Here is an 18,799-nt window from a genome sequence, read left to right on the forward strand (position 1 = left end):
AGAAGAGAGAAAGTAAACTCTTTGCTGAAGCCCTATTTAAAAAAACAGTTATATTTGATAACTGGTGAGCAGCTATATGTCCTGATCTCCCCAAGTACTTTTTAGAAAGTAAACAAATGTTCAGTTAGTGTTATAATTGATCCATATTTCAGATGCCTGTTATTGTTTGCTGACTGCACATTTTCTGTCCACTGTACAATATTTTTATGAGAATAAACATTGTGACCCAGTCAGTAGGAGGAGGGTGCTAATGTAGAGCACAAGGGGCAGGTGCAGGCAGATGTGAGCTGTGCTAGGATAGACCTTCTAAGTGGCCATGGGGTAACCCCAGGCAGGTGGCTAAGTGTTTTGTGACAATCCCCTAGACCACTAGGGAGATTCCAGGTAGACCTGGGAGGTAGGCTATGTGGGGGTGGAGGTGGGGTCTCTGGCAGGGATTTTCTATATGGGGGAGAAGAAGGGGGCACCCAAAACCCCTCTTGCTACTACCTGGAAGTTAACCAGGCACCAGCAAACTTTAATGAATGTCAATTAACACTAATAATTGGTTAGCACCCAATTATTAGTAGTCAAGGGCTTGTTATTCAATTCAATTGTATTCACATCTCAGATGCACTCACAAATTTGGGCATGCAAGTCTGAGCGCCATATGGAGAATCCAGTGGGAAATGTAGATGAGCTCATTCCTTGCGGGGAAAACCTTTGAGTATGGGATGCTGTGGGTCGCATGAGCAATCGAAAAGCTTGGACTCCTCATAAAATACAGACAATAGGTAGTGAAAAGGCCAAAAGGAAAACTATTTATGAACAAAGGGAAAAATAAACAAGCTTGTTTCTTCACAGCTTCTGCACTCTCAATAAAGTCTCTCAAGCACAATCCTTATACTCTGTTCCACACTTCACTATATACTGTTTTCTTAGTAGTGCAAGGAGATTGAGCGGCAGCCAGCACTGGCAGGCAGCGTGTGGGAATTGCTGCAACTGGAATCGCCATCAGGAACTTTGCTGCTGGGCTGGCCTGACCCGAAATTGGGTGGGCCTAGGCCCACCCGGGCCCGCCCATGGCTACGCCCCTGTTTCAAAGGCCTGTTGCTTCGGGACCTCCCTCCTGAAAGCCTCTATACTCAAGGCCTCACTCATTCTGCACTGTCTCAACACATTTAACCTTCCTTCCCTCTGAGGCTTGCCCTTCTGACTCGAGATCTGTTTTGGCAGTTTAGTGCCACCTACTTTCAGGCAGCTCAACTGCACCCTCAGTAAGGAAGTACTTATTGCCATACCATCCACTTCCTCACAGGTGCCAATAATGTCTTTTTACAACCACGTGGTCAAAGTTGTTGTTGTTGTTTGTTTGTTTTTGGTATGCCAATGATTTTCAGTTATTGTGAACTTTAAGTCAGGACCTGCATGTTGCCTTCTCTTATCTTAATCACTGCCTTGTTGGACTAATAAATTGGCTGCTTGGACTCATCGGACAGGTAACAGGTAGAGAGTTAACCTGTGACAACAGTCACGATAATTCCTACATCATACTTCAGTCGAAATTTAGACATGATACTGGATGTGGAAGGGCTGTTGGATTCACAGGTGGCATGAAAGAATACATATTATAATTTCCATTTGGTTAAACAATTATTGTTCAGTGCTTGGATCCACAGCACAAGCATTGGTGATTAGAATTCTGGATTCATGAAATGTGTGGTGTATAGGTCTTCTGAGTAAAATCCTCAGATGACTGCAGTTAGTCCAGAATACTGCAGCCTTGGTGATCATGGGATGAGAAAATGTTCATCTGTACTTTTATGAAATTATGATGGTTATCCATTACAGAGTATATAACATTTAAATTATTGTCAATTGATTTTTGCATTTTAAATACAAGCAGATGATTTGTTAAGGAACCACTTCACTGTTTACAAAGTTGTGCTAGCGACTGCAGCGCGGCAATGCCAACACAGCCCATTCAAAATCCTTTCACAAAGCCGTGGTAAAAAGTGGCCTACGGTAGTGTAAGCGTGTCTTGTAGGCGCACGCTGGGCCTTTTTTTTTATTGCGGCTAGGGAAAAGGGTATTTTTTAAGGTGCCAGGAAATGGGTCTGTGCTAATATTAAAACTAGCACATGCCTATTTACGGCCTGAGCCCTTATTTATTTATTTATTTATTTATTTATTTATTTATAGCATTTATACCCCGCTCTTTCCCACTCAATAGCAGGTTCAGTGCGGCTTACAAGGTATGGGTACAAAGTATCACAGAAATAACTCAATGTATGGGTACAAAGTATCAATGAGGTAATACAATGTATGGGTAAAAGTATCACAAAGATAGTACAATTGTATAGAGAAGGACAAGAGGAAGAGATGTGGGGGAAGGGCTGAGGCATATTTAATGTTAGTGGTGTGGATTAGGATCGTAAGTTAAGTTGGGTCATTTGGATAGGCTTGTTTGAAGAGATATGTTTTCAGCAGCTTTCGGAAGCGTAGATGTTCATTTGTTGTTCGGATGAATCTTGGTATGGCGTTCCAAAGTTGGCTGCCTATAACGGAGAAGTTGGATGCATAGTAAGTTTTGTATTTGAGACCTTTGCAATTAGGCAGGTGAAGATTGAGATATGTTCGAGAAGATTTGGACCCGTTCCTGGCTGGAAGGTCGATTAGTTTGGTCATGTAACTTGGAGATTCTCCGTGGAGGATCTTACCCATTGACCTAGCAGTAAGGGCTCAAGTGCCACCCATGCAGTAACCATGGAGCGCATGCCAATGTGGCTGTGCTGTTGGTTACCACCAGGAATGACCCTGCTGTAGAAAACAGAACATTTTTTTCTACCGCGGGATTCGTTGTGCATCAAAATCATAATTACCATTGAGCACATGCGCTACCCTAGTGATAGTGCTGATTAGGTGTGCACTACTCACACATTAGCCCTCTCACGCCTTTGTAAAAGGGGCCCTGAAAGCCGCTAGCGCAGCTTTGTAAACAGGGGCAAAGCTGGTGCAGTCCTAGATCTTTGCATTGCATTGATTGCATTTTGTAAGAAATTAAACACATATTTATTCCCTGGAGCACAGGGTTGAAGGGTTGGCTATTTCTATTTTATTACTTTCAGTTGTTATTGTCTTGACTTAATATGCTTTGATATTTTTATTGTAAGTTTTTTTAATGATGTATACTGCCTTAAATAACTAGTTGTTCAGTTAAGTAGTATATTTTATAAATTACATACATTATGCAACTTTGTTAAGTTTTGAGACTTATCTAATTCATAAGTAAAGCAATATTATAGGATTCATGTATCACCACTCAAAGGGTGTAGACACCTTCCTTATCTTGTTGATATTTCATATGAATGTACAATCAGTAGAAAGAATGAACTGAACCCTCCACTGCATTTATTTGTGAGTAAATAATCTAATGGATCTTAGTAACTCTCATAATGAACATGGGTGAACTGGGAAGAAGAGAAACAAATTAAATTTCAAAGGAATCCCTAAGAAGAACATTTTGAGAAATAGAGTCCAGGATAAGCCTGACCTGAATCACCTGGAAAGAGAAAATGACAGCAGTGGATCGCAGTGAGGCTGATTGAGATCCTACTTAGAAAGCAGTTTTACTTTGAAGGCCCCCAGTGGGGAGCAGACTCTCAGCCTAGGCACAGGAAATTTGGAATTAAAGGCTACCATTCAAGGTGGGGAACACCCACCAATTCTGTGGCTGGAAATTTTGAAGCACAATGATACAAAACTATATGGATATGCAAGAGAACAGACTCGCAAAGAAAATAAAGATATAGTTTTCCGGAGAGGTTCTTAGCTTTACTCCTGGCTATCTACCAATTGCCTAGCAGCTCACAGGTGTTGACTTGGTCACTGGTTATCATTTTGATAAATGACTTGTCAGTAGCAGAATTCAATCATTGGTAAGAAATCCTCAAAACCAATCTCTGGATTCTAAAATTAAAGGATTGCTAAGCTTAGCAATGAACCTTGATACTTTTAGAAACTGGCTTCTCTGAACCCAAGCTTGAATGAGTCATTGTGCTAGTGTATTGAGGGAATGGAGATCTGGGCTGGGAAAAGGTTAGCCAAGTTGAAAGAGTGGGAGGACAGCTCATAATGTGATGGTTTTTGTATCTTTCTTTTACAGTAATAACTTCATAACATCTAGTTCAGCCACATTGTTAAAGATTCTATTCAATGGCCACAACCCTTCAAGGGCCAAAAGTACTTAGCACTTTTCCAAAACACACCTGGGGCTGATTCACTAAGACTTTTTTTTCCCACTCTGTGCCTCTGGTATAAGATCTTGATGAATCAGGCCCTTCTCTTCCCTCTCTCTCCCCATTTCCAATCCTCTCTCTATTTTTCTTCTGCACATCTCCAAATCTCTGTTGCCCCATCTCTTTCCTGTCCCAATATCCCATCCTCAGTCTTTATTTTCCTGCACCAATTATTAAGATTCCTGTTCACCAACTGAAAGAAAAAAAACTAGTATAAATAAAAGAAAAACTAACTTATTTATGTATTTATTAAATAGATCACAAAAGGCCTTTATTTTCATAAAGAAACTATTAGCATGATTCAGTACATTACATTTATGGAAATACCCTGAAGAATTGCCAACAAATTTCAGAAATTTTGCCCAGACTTTTCTATACCTTGCAAACTATACCTTGAACTGCTGCAGAAGACTAGTGCTTGTGGCATGATGCAGTAGGCCTCTATAAGAAAAAGCTCCCAGGGTCTGACACAGTGCATACGAGAGTACTGGTATTCAGAAGAACCCTTCCTGTTTTTACATGTTCTTATTACATTTTTCAAATCAATGCAAAACAATAAACCCCAGCAGGAAATACATTTGACACACAGTGAGGAGAACCCTTCCTAAGTGCTACTGGAGACAAATCAGCCAAAGATTCCTGTACCCACTAAGTTTACAACCTTCTAAAAGCTCAATAGATGAGCTAGAGCCTGCAATAAATGCTGCAAGGAAGGTCAGTAGACTCTTGGCATGTGTTCCTAAGTTGTGTTTTGGTAATTCAAATGACTCCCTGATGCAATTATTGATGCTTTATACTTGTACTTCTAATCACATTCAGAACCAAGATTTCAGTAATGCACTCCAGTAGTGTGAGGCCAATGAAAGAGAATTGGCTACTTTTTTATTTTCCTTCCACATGTGTAGACCTTTGCAATGTTCTGATAATAATATGTGCATATGTTTTATTGTTCAAGGGTTCATTTTGAGGCCACTGAATTCAGATGATATTCTTTTCTAACATAGTAGCACAGTAAATGATGAAAAAGAGCAGTAGAATCTATCTAGTCTGCCCAGTAAGATGGCTAGTTGTACCAGCTGATCCATGCAGATTAGTGAAGCAGACTTTGATCTTGGGGAATTGAGTTTGATTCCCACTGCAGGTCCTTGTGAATCTGGGTGAGTCACTTAACCCTCCATTGCACCAGGTACAGAACAGTACCTGTATATAGTATATAAACCACTTTGATTGTAACCACATAAAAACAGTATATCAAGTTCCCTTCCCATTACATCCCTTTATGATCTATGAACCCTCTTTATCTACAGTAGTCCTGTAGTCCTAATATAATTTTCTGATGCTTTTGAGCCCTTTCCTCTCTAACAGACTGAAAAAGCGCACACACACACACACACACACACACACACACACACACACACACACACACATTTAAACATCTCTATCATATCTCCCTTCTCCCACCTTTCTTCCAAAGTATACATATTGAGATATTTACGTCTGTCTCCATACACTTTTAAAGACTACTGACCATTTTAGCTGTCCTTTTAGTAGCTGGAAATTCAATGCTGCGCCATTTCCACACTCTGGCACTGAATATCCAGGGCATTGTGGTCATCTGAATGTTAAACGGGCATCGACCAATATTCAGAGCAATGCCTGATTAGCTTTGTGGACAAAGTTAGGACAGCCTTTTTGGTGTCCTAACTTTTTGCATTTACTTAACCAGTGAGCAGACTACCACTGCTAACTAGTTAAGTGCCGGCTCTGCTCAAGCTCCACCCACAGGCCACCCTAGTACTAACCAGGGGTGTAGCCAGACTTCAACGGTAGGGGGGTCCAGAGCCGAGGTGAGGGGGCACATTTTAGCCGCCGACCCCCCCCCCCCCCGCCGCCATTGCCGACACCCCCCCGCCATTGCCGACACCTCCAACAACTTTGACCCCCCCCCCTGCCGATGACCCTCTCGGCCCCCCCTGCCCGCCGTCGCTTACCTTTGCAGGCAGGGGACGTGCAGGACGTCAGACTGAAAAACCAAACGAAGGAAGAAGACTTCGGCTGGCGGGGGTTGGGGTCCCCCGCCAGCAAAGGTAACAGGTCGCGGGTTGGCGGCGGGATGGGGGGGTTGAGAGGGTTGCCGGTAGGGGGTCCAGGGCCAAATCTATGGGGGCCCAGGCCCTCGTGGCCCCATAGCAGCTACGCCCCTGGTACTAACCAAACAGTGGCACAGTGGCCAGAAATGATATTCAGTTTTTGCCGCTCGCTGAGGCCCTTTTTACCGCAGTGGGTAAAAAGCCCGAAAAAAGAAGTGGCCATGTAATAAGTTTGCACTTACTGCATGACCATTTCGGGGGGAGCACTTACCACGACCCATTGAAGTGGCGGTAAGGGGTTCTGCGCTAACCCAGCAGTAACTATAGTAATATTTTTCTCAAATTTCTGGTAGCACCGGAAATGCCACATGCTGGGGACAGAACTACTGCAGAAGGCCACATTAGGCCTGTGGTAGTTCTGATTTGCCACACGGCAAATCCGTTGTTGTGCAGCAACCCCTTAGTAAAAGTGTCCCTAACTGCAGATTCCACAATCTTCAAAGCAGCCTCTTTGGAGAATGTTACTGTAGAGGTCCTCCAGATCCAAGGTTGGAAAATATCATTAGGGTGTAAGGCACCTATAGTATGTTATGATGCATAAAAAATGTTTGGTATCTCTAATGTACAATTTTGCTTGTGTAACTATAGGTTTCAAAAAAGGTCAAGAAATCTAGATAAGGGTTCCAAAACATTGCTCCTCAGTGAAATAATAGGTCTTCCCAGGGGAGGATTCACAAAAGCTAAGGCCATTTTTTCTGCATGGGTAAAATGGCCAAATTTCCACTTTTTTTCTAATAATTACCACGCGCTAATTTTCCCATTAGCACATGGCCATTAACATGTAAATCCTTACTGTACCTATTTTGAAGGCAGTAAGGGCTCAAACGCTAACCACGCTCTAAAGATTGTGGCAGTGTAGCTGAGCTAATCAATTAGCGCAGAACATCATGCCTACTCTCCACCCCAACTCCGCCACCAGTGCTGAAAAATAAAATCTATTTTTTAGCACATGGGTAGCATTTGCCAATGCCAAAATTACTGAGAACACCTGAGTGTGCCCTGCAATAAGGCATTTTAAGCTGAGGTAAGTGTGCAGCTTAGTAAAAGAATCCCATGTTTTCTTATGCCTGGTCTTCCAGTATTTTTTGGAGCTCTGCCAGTCTGTGAAGAAGGTTTGCCAAAGCTAGGTGCTCTGTCGGACATATAGGGCCATATAATTCAGATAAGTTTATTGTTAATGTTGGACAAGCTTGTATGATCTTGGTGATATAAAAAGCATGAATTAATATGGTGGGCTATTGATTTTTTGATTAGAGTTGGCTCCACAAATTGCACATAAAACTGTTTTACAACTTTGTCACATTTATATTTAAGTTTACTGCACTCTGGGAAAGCACTTATGATGTTATTGGAACGATTATGAATCAGCCGCTTGCCATGGTGTTTTTATAAAACCCTGTGCCCTAAACCACAGGTTGGTGCTTTAAACTGAATGTGCTCTCCTGTTATACTAAGATGAAGTATTGTGGTCCTTCATTGCCATTATTTATTTATTTTTTTACAGAGTGACTCTTTCATGTCTATTTATTATTTGTTACTCTTTGAGAGGCTTATTTTCTTTGAACATAGTTTCAGCCAGTGGCGTTCCTAGGGGGGCTGACACCCGGGGCGCGACGCCCCCCCCCCCGGTGAAAGAACCCCCCGTGTGCACGCCGCTGGGGGAGGGGGGTGCCGCGCGCCTGCCGGCTCTTCATTTTCATGCTCCCTCTGCCCCGGAACAGGAAGTAACCTGTTCCGGGGCAAAGGGAGCATGAAAACGAAGAGCCGACAGGCGCACGGCACCCCCCCAGCGGCGTGCACCCAGGGCGGACCGCCTCCACCGTCCCCCTTTGGTACGCCACTGGTTTCAGCACTTTGCAAGACCAGAGCACTGCATCAAAAACATTATAGTGAGAATACAACAAGGATATTTTAAAGTGATCCAGGTATGTAAGACCTTTAAAGTTTGTTTATTTATTCATTTAGATTTTGCTCAAACCTTTCTCAGTAGTAGCTCAAGGTGAGTTACATTCAGGTGCTCTATAGTTCCCTGTCTCTGCAGGGCTCACAATCTAATTTTGTACCTGAGACAATGGAAGGTTAAGTGACTTACCCAAGATCACAAGGAGAAGCAGTGGGATTTGAACTGGGCACCTCTGGTGCTCTAATTGCTAGGCTACCCCTCCACTCCACAAGTTAAAATGGTAAAATATTTTGACCGCACCAGAAAAACTTAACAAAGATCTAGGTTTCCTATCATATTATAAACCAAAAAAATTATATTACTTTGGCACCCTCTGATCCCCCATCCATATGTCCCTGTTTCTCTCTCTTCCCCCCCCCCCCCCCCCACCTCCTTCCCTGTGAGAATGTCATTAGAATGCTTTTATGTTTCACTCATATTTCTGATATTTGCCATCATGTGCTCATTTCTGATCTGAAGAAGAAGATATTGCCTTCAAAAGCTAATAAAAATGTATTAAATTAGTCTAATAAAATGGTATCATCTTCTTTTCTTTTTTTTTTGTTCTGTTTTATTTCTATTTATTAATTATAAAAGTGGACTAAAGCAGCTACCTCACCATTTTACTGTTCAAAAGCTAAAATTGTTACACAATACAGCAGTTCATTTACATCACTCCTGCACTAAGACAACTTCACTGATTTCTGATCTCATCAAGGATCCATTTTAACATTCTGCTCATAATACATAAATCCCTTTCCACAGGTACCCCCGCTTATCTGGCTGACTTTTTTTTAGACCTTATCACTCTAACTTCCATACCCTTCCCCAATATGGTAATCAGTTAACTTTCCCACCACCTACTGCTCATCCTTTCCATAACAAGACACTCTATCGCCTGCTTTGGCTTCCTGGAATAGAATTCGCTCCTACCCTCCCTCAGAGCTGAAACTGACTGTAAGACCTATTTATTTTCCATATCTTTGGGGAAAATGTCAGAGCTTTACCACAGAGAATACACAAGTTCTAGCACCTTACTTTTCTGATCTAATGTTGATGTATTGCACCCTCTTTTCCCTGGCTTAAAGGGGGATGGGATTTGATATACCACCTTCTGTGATTGCAATCAAAGTGGTTTATACATTATATACAGGCTCTTATTTTGTACCTCGGGAAATGGCAGGTTATGTGACTTGTCCAGAGTCACAAGGAGCTGTGGTGGGAATCGAGCCCAGTTCCCCAAGTTCTCAGGCTGCTGCACTAACCACTAGGCTGCTTTTATTACCTCTAACAAAGGATGTAAGATGATATATTAAATCCTCTGATAAACTAAACTGAACTATAGAAAACTATAATACCACTTGATGACGCCATAATTATGCACCTTTCCACTTCTTAACATACAGCGTAAGCAGTTAGCGTATAGAATGAATCATTTACATTTGATTAATATTTTATTACACTGTAGTACATTTGCCCCTAAATATTATGAGGTTAGATCTCCATATGACTCCAAATTCTATAAATGATGCCCAAATTTAAGCGGATAATTGAGTACACGGTTATCGAATAGGGTCAGTTATACGCATAGCTTAATTGCCTAATTAGTGCTAAATTGGTGGTAACAAATTGGCCTTAACAAGCACTAATTGCCAATAATTTTTAGTTACATGCTGACTACCCGATATTTAAAACCATTTAACCGGCCAGAAATGGCTCCTGCCTGGTTAAATGGTACTTAACCATTTATCCAGCAATATTCAGCAGGAGATAGCCAACTGAATATTGCCGGTTAGTGCTTAGTGGATAGCAGGATATATCGTGCAATATAACCAGCTATCCGCTAATATTCAGCGCATCGCTGGCTAAGTTCGGAGGCCAAATTGGGCCACCAAAATAGCAGGCTTATCATTGTCTGGTTTCAACTTAACCAGCCAGTGCCGAATATCGATTTGGCTGGGTAAGTTCAGACCGGACAAACTAAACTGGATATTCAATGCTGGTCACCAGAAATGGCCCCGGCATTGAATATCCGGGTTCAGTGCTGATCGTGGGAGGCAGCCCGGCTACCTCCTGTGGTCTGAATATCGGGCCCTGAGTGCCTAATTTCTATAGTGTACAAATACAAATGTGCTGTGGACCAGGGAACAGCATGGGTGGGTCAGGGGCATCTGAATTTCCAATAAGAGCTCTATAGGATATTACCCAACTAACATATGACAATGTAATCAAACTACAATATCCTAGAATTCTAACAATATTATTGATATTTTTTTAAAAGGAGAAAAAGCCTCAATTATAAGGGATTACTCCGTCGTTGGTGCACCAACATAAGGGAGGTCCCTCATATCATCATGGGCAAAAAACTCCTTACATGATATAAAGCTACTGCTCACAGCGTTTTCCAAAAAATATATATTTGTAGACATACGGCTACTGCTCAGTTATAAATCCTGTGCACTTATCTTTTAAGTCTTTTGGACACCTTCCACGGCCTGACTTTGGCCTAAGTTTCGAATCCTTCCTCAGGGTCCGTGGTGTCTTACTCTAAAGATCTAACAAAAAAACACAAACGTGTAACAAATGAATCTCTCGGAACATGACTTCATCAAATATATTCTCTAACTCAGTGGTTCTTACCGGGTACTTTATGATCTATTCTCTCTGACTTCTCAAAGCTATAAAAAATGACCGCGCTTTATCTAAGCTGACGTAAAACGCCTCCAGCTTAGAACCTCCCTCTACAGTGTCAATCAGCAGGAGTCACAATATATTTAAAGGCACAACGCCGGTTCAGAAGACCTTATTCCATTCTATTCTAGTATTCAGCAGTAGCCGTATGTCTACAAATATATATTTTTTGGAAAACGCTGTGAGGATATTGTAGTTGGGTCAGGGGCATGCCAAGCAATTAGGCACAATGTTATAGAATACTTTCATTTATGAGCTTAACAGCCAGTACTTAGGCGTTAGCATTTACACTAGCCTTTGAGCAAGTGTGAAAATGTGGATTTACACTACTATTTTATAATAGCAGTTCCACGTGGATCTGACGTGCCTAACTTAAGCAACAAATAGAGCAGATATTTTCATCCTTTTTCATCGCACTTCCCGCTTATACAGCAAATTATCAAGGCACACACTCACACATTTTACCTTCTCCCCCTCCCACACATACACAAATAGTCTAGCATTTACCTTCCCCCCTACCCCCCCCCCACACACCCCCCCCCCCCCCCACACACACACAAATAGTCCAGCATCTCTCTCTCTTGTTCCTTCTCCAGCTAAGGACTGCCTATGTGGAAGCAGGAAGTTATGTCAAAGAGAAGGCTCCAGGGTTGGCATGAGCAGGCTGTATAAATCGCTGTTCGATGCCACCGACTGCTAGAGACAAGAAAACTTTTAAAAGATGCATTCCATTCCTGCACAAATTAAGCTGGTCTTACTAATAAATGACTCTCAACTCCTGTGGCACAACTGCAGACTAGCCATGGCACACTGGTTGAAAAATGCTGCAACAGAGCATTACCCCCATGGTGACTAACTGTACAGCTGCATGCACAATTTTAAGACCATATTTAACAAGCTGATTTTCGAACGGAAGCTTCATAAACTAAATTTGAAAAAGTGTGTTTAGATAATGCAAAGCAGAAGTGTGAAGATAACTTGAGCAGAGGAATACATTGAAATGCAATGTATGTATATACTGATGAAGCATTTCACTTATGACTGATTTATATGTCTTCTCTGTTTTTACCCATGCAAAATATATCCCTATAATCCTCAAAACTTTTCAATGCATGAGGTCAGCCCAAATATACTTAAAATGGTAAAAATTTTCACTGTTTATAAAATTGATAATCAGAAGACAGGGATGGCTTGATTTGGGGAGGAAATACCAGCTGCATGAGCATCCTGGATTGTTACAAGAGATCCTTATGAAGCTCTACAAGAGTTTATTTGGAAAGTTTTAACATCATCTGCTCAATCAATTAAGTCGGAAACATTTGCTGGGCAGTTGAAAACTTGAATTTTGCATGAACCAGGGATGAGTAAGCTTCCAAACTGAGGGGAGATGGGACCTGGCACCGATCCGATGAAATCCTCTGCCTTAAGCCAACTTGACTTGGTTTTCCAAACCCCAACCCAGCTGCAACTTTAGCTCGAATTTTTGACCCAGCTTATACATTTGGACAATGGCTGACTTGTAAGTCAAAGTTTGTTGTACTTAATGTGTAATCTCCTAAAGAGCGTGTTGTTTTAATATTTAGACCTACCCACTCTACAAGGGATAGCACAGGGCATAGTAGTTTGAAGTGACTTTCTGTCTGACTGCTCTAAGATTAATGCAAATTTCTATAGAATCTGATTTATGGAGAAAAGAAAGTAAATTGCAACCATATGACTTACCAATAAAATATAAACTCGGAGATAAAAGCAGTGGTAAACAGTTTCTAGCCTTTTCTTCTGGCCAAAGAAGTACGGGAAAAGCTGGTGTTGAAGGAACAGGTTTGTACATTATAATAAATTAATCAGTTGTAGATACAGTCCTTGAAATAAGAGACAAAACAGATACATTTCTGTGTTAAACTAATCTGGATCATGCTGGAAAAAAATAATAAAGAAAACAAATTTTCCTGTGAAACGGTGAACTTTTTGCCAGTGTTCAATAACTGCTTCTGTCTTCAGGGCTCATATATATGGTTAAAAAAAAAGATTCATATTTCTATTGCGAATAAAACAGAACCAACATGTAGCTGAAGAAAATACATTACATTCATCCAGGTATTGATTTCAGCAATATTTTTTTATTTAGGATTTAGCTCTTGTCTTCTCAGTAATAGCTCAAAGTGAATTACATTCAAGTACAGTGGATATTCCCCCTTCCTCAGAGAGCTTACAATCAAAAGCACTTGTCAAGAAAACAATACCTAAGTGCAGCTGACCGACATACTCAGAGGCACTGTCTGGATAATTCCTCTGAATATCCTTACAGACTATCTTGGCCCTATGAGAATCCCTATGAGGATATTCAGAACTGGCATATCTGGATAAAGGATCTGAATGTCTGGATATTTTTTTTTGACCAATGCAGCTGGCGTTTTTAAAAAACCCACTAACCTCAGCTGCTGAATATTAACCTGTACGTTTGAACCTGAGGCAATGGGAGTGAAGAGGCCCTTCACTGTGTGGGAGCCAAAGCAGAGCTCATAACATACCCTTAAAAGGCTAGCTACAGTAAATGGTACCTAAATAAGGGTGCCAAAAAAATTGATGCCCAGTGCTATTCTATAAAGGGCACTTCAAGATGAACATTCTTTATAGAATAGTGTTGGGCTTTAAATTCCATACCCAACTGAAACCAGGTGTAAATCCTGGCATGCTAATTTGGCACACATCTGCAGTATTCTATAATAGTGTGTGCAATTTTCCGGAATGCCTGCGATCCACCCATGCCCCTTCCATGGGAATGCCCTCTTTGCTGTTGGTGCAGATACACTTAGGCACTATCCTATAACTGGGCACACAAGTGTATTTCCATGCCATTCTACCATTTCAGCCCTGTTTCAGTGCCTTGCCTCCATTAGAACGCATTTCTGCACTGAAATTTGGTTGTAGAATTAGCGTCTAACTTTAGTTACCATTTACAAATTTCCCCAGAGCACAAAAAAAATTGCAATTAAAACAGCATAAATCCAAGATGGCTGCAATGGTAAAATGACCACCTTTCCATATTTTTTTGTAATGGCCACATGCTAATTTCCCAATTAACACATGGCCATTAGAGCAGGAGCCCTTACTGTCACCTATTTAGAAGGTGGTAAGGGCTCCAGTTCTACTCCTGTGCTAATCAGGCTGAAGGCACTGGACTGAGCATGAGTGATTGAGCCTCGCACCTGCCAAAAGACCCCCCCCCCTCCCAGATTATCAATGACTCTGTGGGGTATGGGGGGAAGGGGGAGCTTTAGTTGGTGTATGTCTTGTGTCAGAGGTCTTAATCCAGGGGGTCTTGAGTCAGGTGGTCTTGTGCCGGGGGAGACCCTGTTCTGCCTGCCCAGGAGCATCAGGCCGCAGGAAGTGTCAGAGTGAAGGCTGTGGGGAGGGCGTGAACATTGTGTATGAATCACTGCTCATTGCCAGCCACTGCTACAAGCATTACACAACTTTTATAAGATACACGAGGGGAGGGGTTGAGAGGACAGGGTACATGCCAGATCGCTGACTGGAGAAGGGACAGGACGGAAAAAGAATCTGGACTATAAGGGAGTCAGTAAAAACATGGAGTGGTAATATCAATTCTGGAGCCACAAGAAATGCTAGAATGCCATTTCACCCCTTTGCAGCACAAATTAAGCACTGATTATAGGACTGTCAAAATTTTCCAATGGAACAAGGCATTCTGTAGAGGTATCATTAGGGAGAGCAGGTATCTCTTTGTCACAGATCATAATCTACCAGAATCCACTGTAATTCATCTATACCTGGGTAGTTTCATTTGGAAGCAATGTCTCAAAATGGGTTATTTTTGCACATACAATGACAGTAATGAATCTCACTTTTAAGGCAAAATATGTGGAGTATGATCTCAGTTTCTCAAATTTGCTGCTAATGTTTGCCGTAATACTTGCAGTGTACCAAAGAGAGCTTCTTTCTGTAGTTCATAAATTTTGCATGAATAGGCAAATTATCCAGATGTGCTTGGAAATTCTTCTTAATGAAGCCTGTATACCCGGCTGTATTTTCTTGGGTTCAGACAGCATTTCTTGGTACTTAATCTTATTTCTCTCTACATGATTCACTGAGTAGTGCCAGCGACTGATACCAGTATGATCAACACCATTCTAGTGTTTTTCTCTTTCACCACTATGACTGCTTTGACTGTATCTATAGAAATGCAGTATATGAAGTGTGAAATAAACAAACATAAACTTGTTGGAATGGGAATATACCAAGTGATCATAACCTTTTCATTTTTTCATGATTCTCTTACAGTCATGATCCCAGTGCTTTTTTGATTTAGTGATGTTGTAGAGTTTACAAGTGTCCAGTGGATGAGATGTGCCACCTCTTGTTCTGCCTTTCTGTACAAAGATTTTCTGCCATCAGAACTTCATAGCCAGCTGCAAGATGAGTAGCTATTTCCAACCCATTCATTCTTTGTGGGAGTGAAGGTAATGGAGGGGAGGTTTCCTCTAATTGTTGCTATCTCCTCTTTGAGCTTATTCAATTCTGTTTTCTTTATAGAGTACTGGAAACAGATAGTGCATTTCTAAGCCTCCAAATGGTCTGCCTTAGGATCAAGGCACCACAGTTGTTGCATTCAATAAAAGTCATGTTTATAGTTTGGTTTGAAGTAAGAATTATTTTAAAAAATAAAGAGTAGCAAAATCAATTTAAATAGTAAGTAATTAAGTTAAATGTATCCAGGAAGACTATTTAAGAAATCTAGACCATGGGGTGGGTGGGTGATAGGAAGACTGGGAGGGAGAGCCATCAGAAAAACTTACAATTTGGGGGTTTTTTTCTTTGTAGTGTATAGAATAGATTCTGGCAATGAAAGAAACTTCTCTAGAAAGCAGCAATGAAAGGAAAAACTAGTAGAAAAAAAGCTTAAGATTTATTTATCAGACTTGGCACACTGATATATAATTTAGAAAAACTTTGATTTCAGATGTTCTCTGGTATGCTTATTCTTAAAAGGAAGGAATCTCACGTAAGAACGTAAGCACATAAGCATTGCCATACTGGGACAGACCGAAGGTCCATCAAGCCCAGTATCCTGTTTCCAAAAGTGGCCAATCCAAGTCACAAGTAGCTGGCAAGATCCCGGGACAGCAAAACAGATTTTATGCTGCTTAATAAGTTTATCTTGTTGGGCAGACTAGATGGAACGCACAGGTCTTTATCTGCCATCATTTACTATGTTATGTTACTATCAGGCTTATTTTCGAAAGAGATCGCCGGCGATCTTCCGACACAAATCGGGAGATGGCCGGCCATCTCCTAAAACCAGCCAAATCGGTATAATCGAAAGCCGATTTTTGGACACACTCGCTGGCATTCCGTCGTGGAGGCGGCCAAACTTCAAGGGGGCATGTCAGCAGGGTAACAAAGGCGGGACGTGGACGTGCTTACGAGATGGCCGGCTTCAGCTGATAATGGAAAAAAGAAAACCGGCGATGACGAGCATTTGGCCAGTTTTACTTGGTCTATTTATTTTCACGACCAAGTCTCAAAAAGGTGCCCAAACTGACCAGATGACCACCGGAAGGAATCGGGGATGACCTCCCCATACTCCCCCAGTGGTCACCAACCCCCTCCCACCCAAAAAAAAAACTTTAAAACATTTTTTTGCCAGCCTCTATGCCAGCCAGCTCCATGACAGCAGTATGGAGGTCCCTGGAGCAGATTTAAAGCCAGATGCACCAAACTGCACGGAAGAGTCCTTCCCTTACCGATCCCTTAGCGAATCGTTAAGGGAAGGGCATGCATGAAGGAAATCGCATGCAAATGAGCTGCTCATTTGTACATGAATTTCCTTCCCTAGGAGGGGAAGCCAGTCGGCCAGATCGTAAATAAAAAAAAAAGGATATTGCTGATCAGTTATGTTATGACTTACTTGTTCTGGAGTGCTGTATTTTTTTATACTGTTTTGAGAAATGTTCAATAAAGACTTCATACAAATTAAAAAAAAAGTCCCTACAGTGCATTTCCCTTGATGGCCGTCCCTGAAGTGCACTTCCCTTAATGGCCATTGTTCTCTTGATGGCTCTCTTTCTCCCCAAACAGGAAGATCAAAACTGTTTTTGCTCTTAGCTTTTTTAGTAGTAATAGTGGGATTTAAACCAGCTACCTCTGTATTACAAGACCAGTGATATAACCACTTGGCCACCACTCCTTTTAGTTGGATGGCCCTCCCTTTTGATTATACCCCTTCAGGTCTCTCTCAGCCAATCACAGCACGTCTAGCTGTCTGTGAGTGACTGAGAGAGACCTGGAGGGGCATAATCAAAAGGGAGAAACCTCTAAGTAAGTGGAGCTGTGACCAAGTGGTTATGTTACTGGTCTTGTAATGCAGAGATGGCTGGTTCAAGTCCCACTGTTACTACTAAAAAAGCTATGAGCAAAAACAGATTTGATTTTTCCGTTTGGGGAGAAAGACGGCCATCAAAAGAACAACGGCCATTAAGGGAAGTGCACAGGGACGGCCATCAAGGGAAAATGCATGGCAGGTACTTTTTTAATTTGTATGAAATCTTTATTGAACATTTCTCAAAACAGTATCAAAAAATACAGCACTCCAGAACAAGTAAGTCATAACATAACTGATCAGCAAGATCTAAATATCCAGAAGTACCAGTGCACTACGAATGCTGGCCCCTCCCACGGCCAAATGCCTTGGATTTGGCCGGGTTTGAGATGGCCGATTCCAGTTCCCATTATCGTTGAAAAACAAAGTCGGCCATCTCAAATCCGGCGATCTATGGCATTTGGCCGGCCCCAACCGTATTATCGAAACAAAAGATGGCCGGCCATCTTTTTCGATAATACGGTTCCGGACAGCTCTTTGCGGCGCCGTTCAATTATGCCCCTCCACATAATTCCCCTAGCCTGTGCCCTTCTGTACCCGATGTATTATATTGCAATTGTGATGAAGTAAACATCCATCTAATGCTTTTACCGTTGTTTTCCCTTTTCTCCTCAGCACTATATACCATTGCTGATACATTCAATGTAAAAAGATGACCCAGCTGTTTGTAGCTCCTTCCTGGCCCTCACCAATGTGGTTTGGTTGTGGGTAAGGGTGTCTGGTGATCAGAGAGCAAACGTCGTCTATGCGCTACCTATGGTTATCTCAAGTTTCTACTTGGCAGATCACTAGTACTAGTCAACATACCTATTATTTACACAACTCTGTTGAGGAACAGAAATGCCTATCCAGCCTCTTCCCCCCCCCCCCCCCTCTTACCATACAGCCATGCAGTTTGTAAGGAAGAGGTGGCCTTCTGTATGGCCACACTTATGACACATATGTACCAAGTTTCTCTGTCACAGTTCACCTGTCATGCCAACCCAGATTGCTGCCTTCTCTCACATCAACCCCAGCATTTGATAATACATAGTGCATATAGTAGAGACCAATATGAAAAATATGAAATCGTGTATTTAACTAAACGAAAAATAACTATTTACAAATCCCCCCCCCCAAGTCTTTCAAGCGAGGCCACGCCCTCCTCCCTGCATGGCCTGGTGCAGAAGGCTAATGAGCAGCACCAGGAGCAGTCTCTGTGCCCTGAAGTGCTGCTCATTAGCCTGCCAACTCGCCAACACCTCCTTCAGTAACTGGTTTTGGCTATTCACCAGTTGCTGCAGGAGGCGCAGTGCTTGGGATGGGGCTGGCGATGGAGATGGGGCTGGGGTGGAGA

The sequence above is a fragment of the Microcaecilia unicolor genome, chromosome 1 (genome assembly GCF_901765095.1).
Source record: "Microcaecilia unicolor chromosome 1, aMicUni1.1, whole genome shotgun sequence".
Classification (NCBI taxonomy): Eukaryota; Metazoa; Chordata; class Amphibia; order Gymnophiona; family Siphonopidae; genus Microcaecilia; species Microcaecilia unicolor.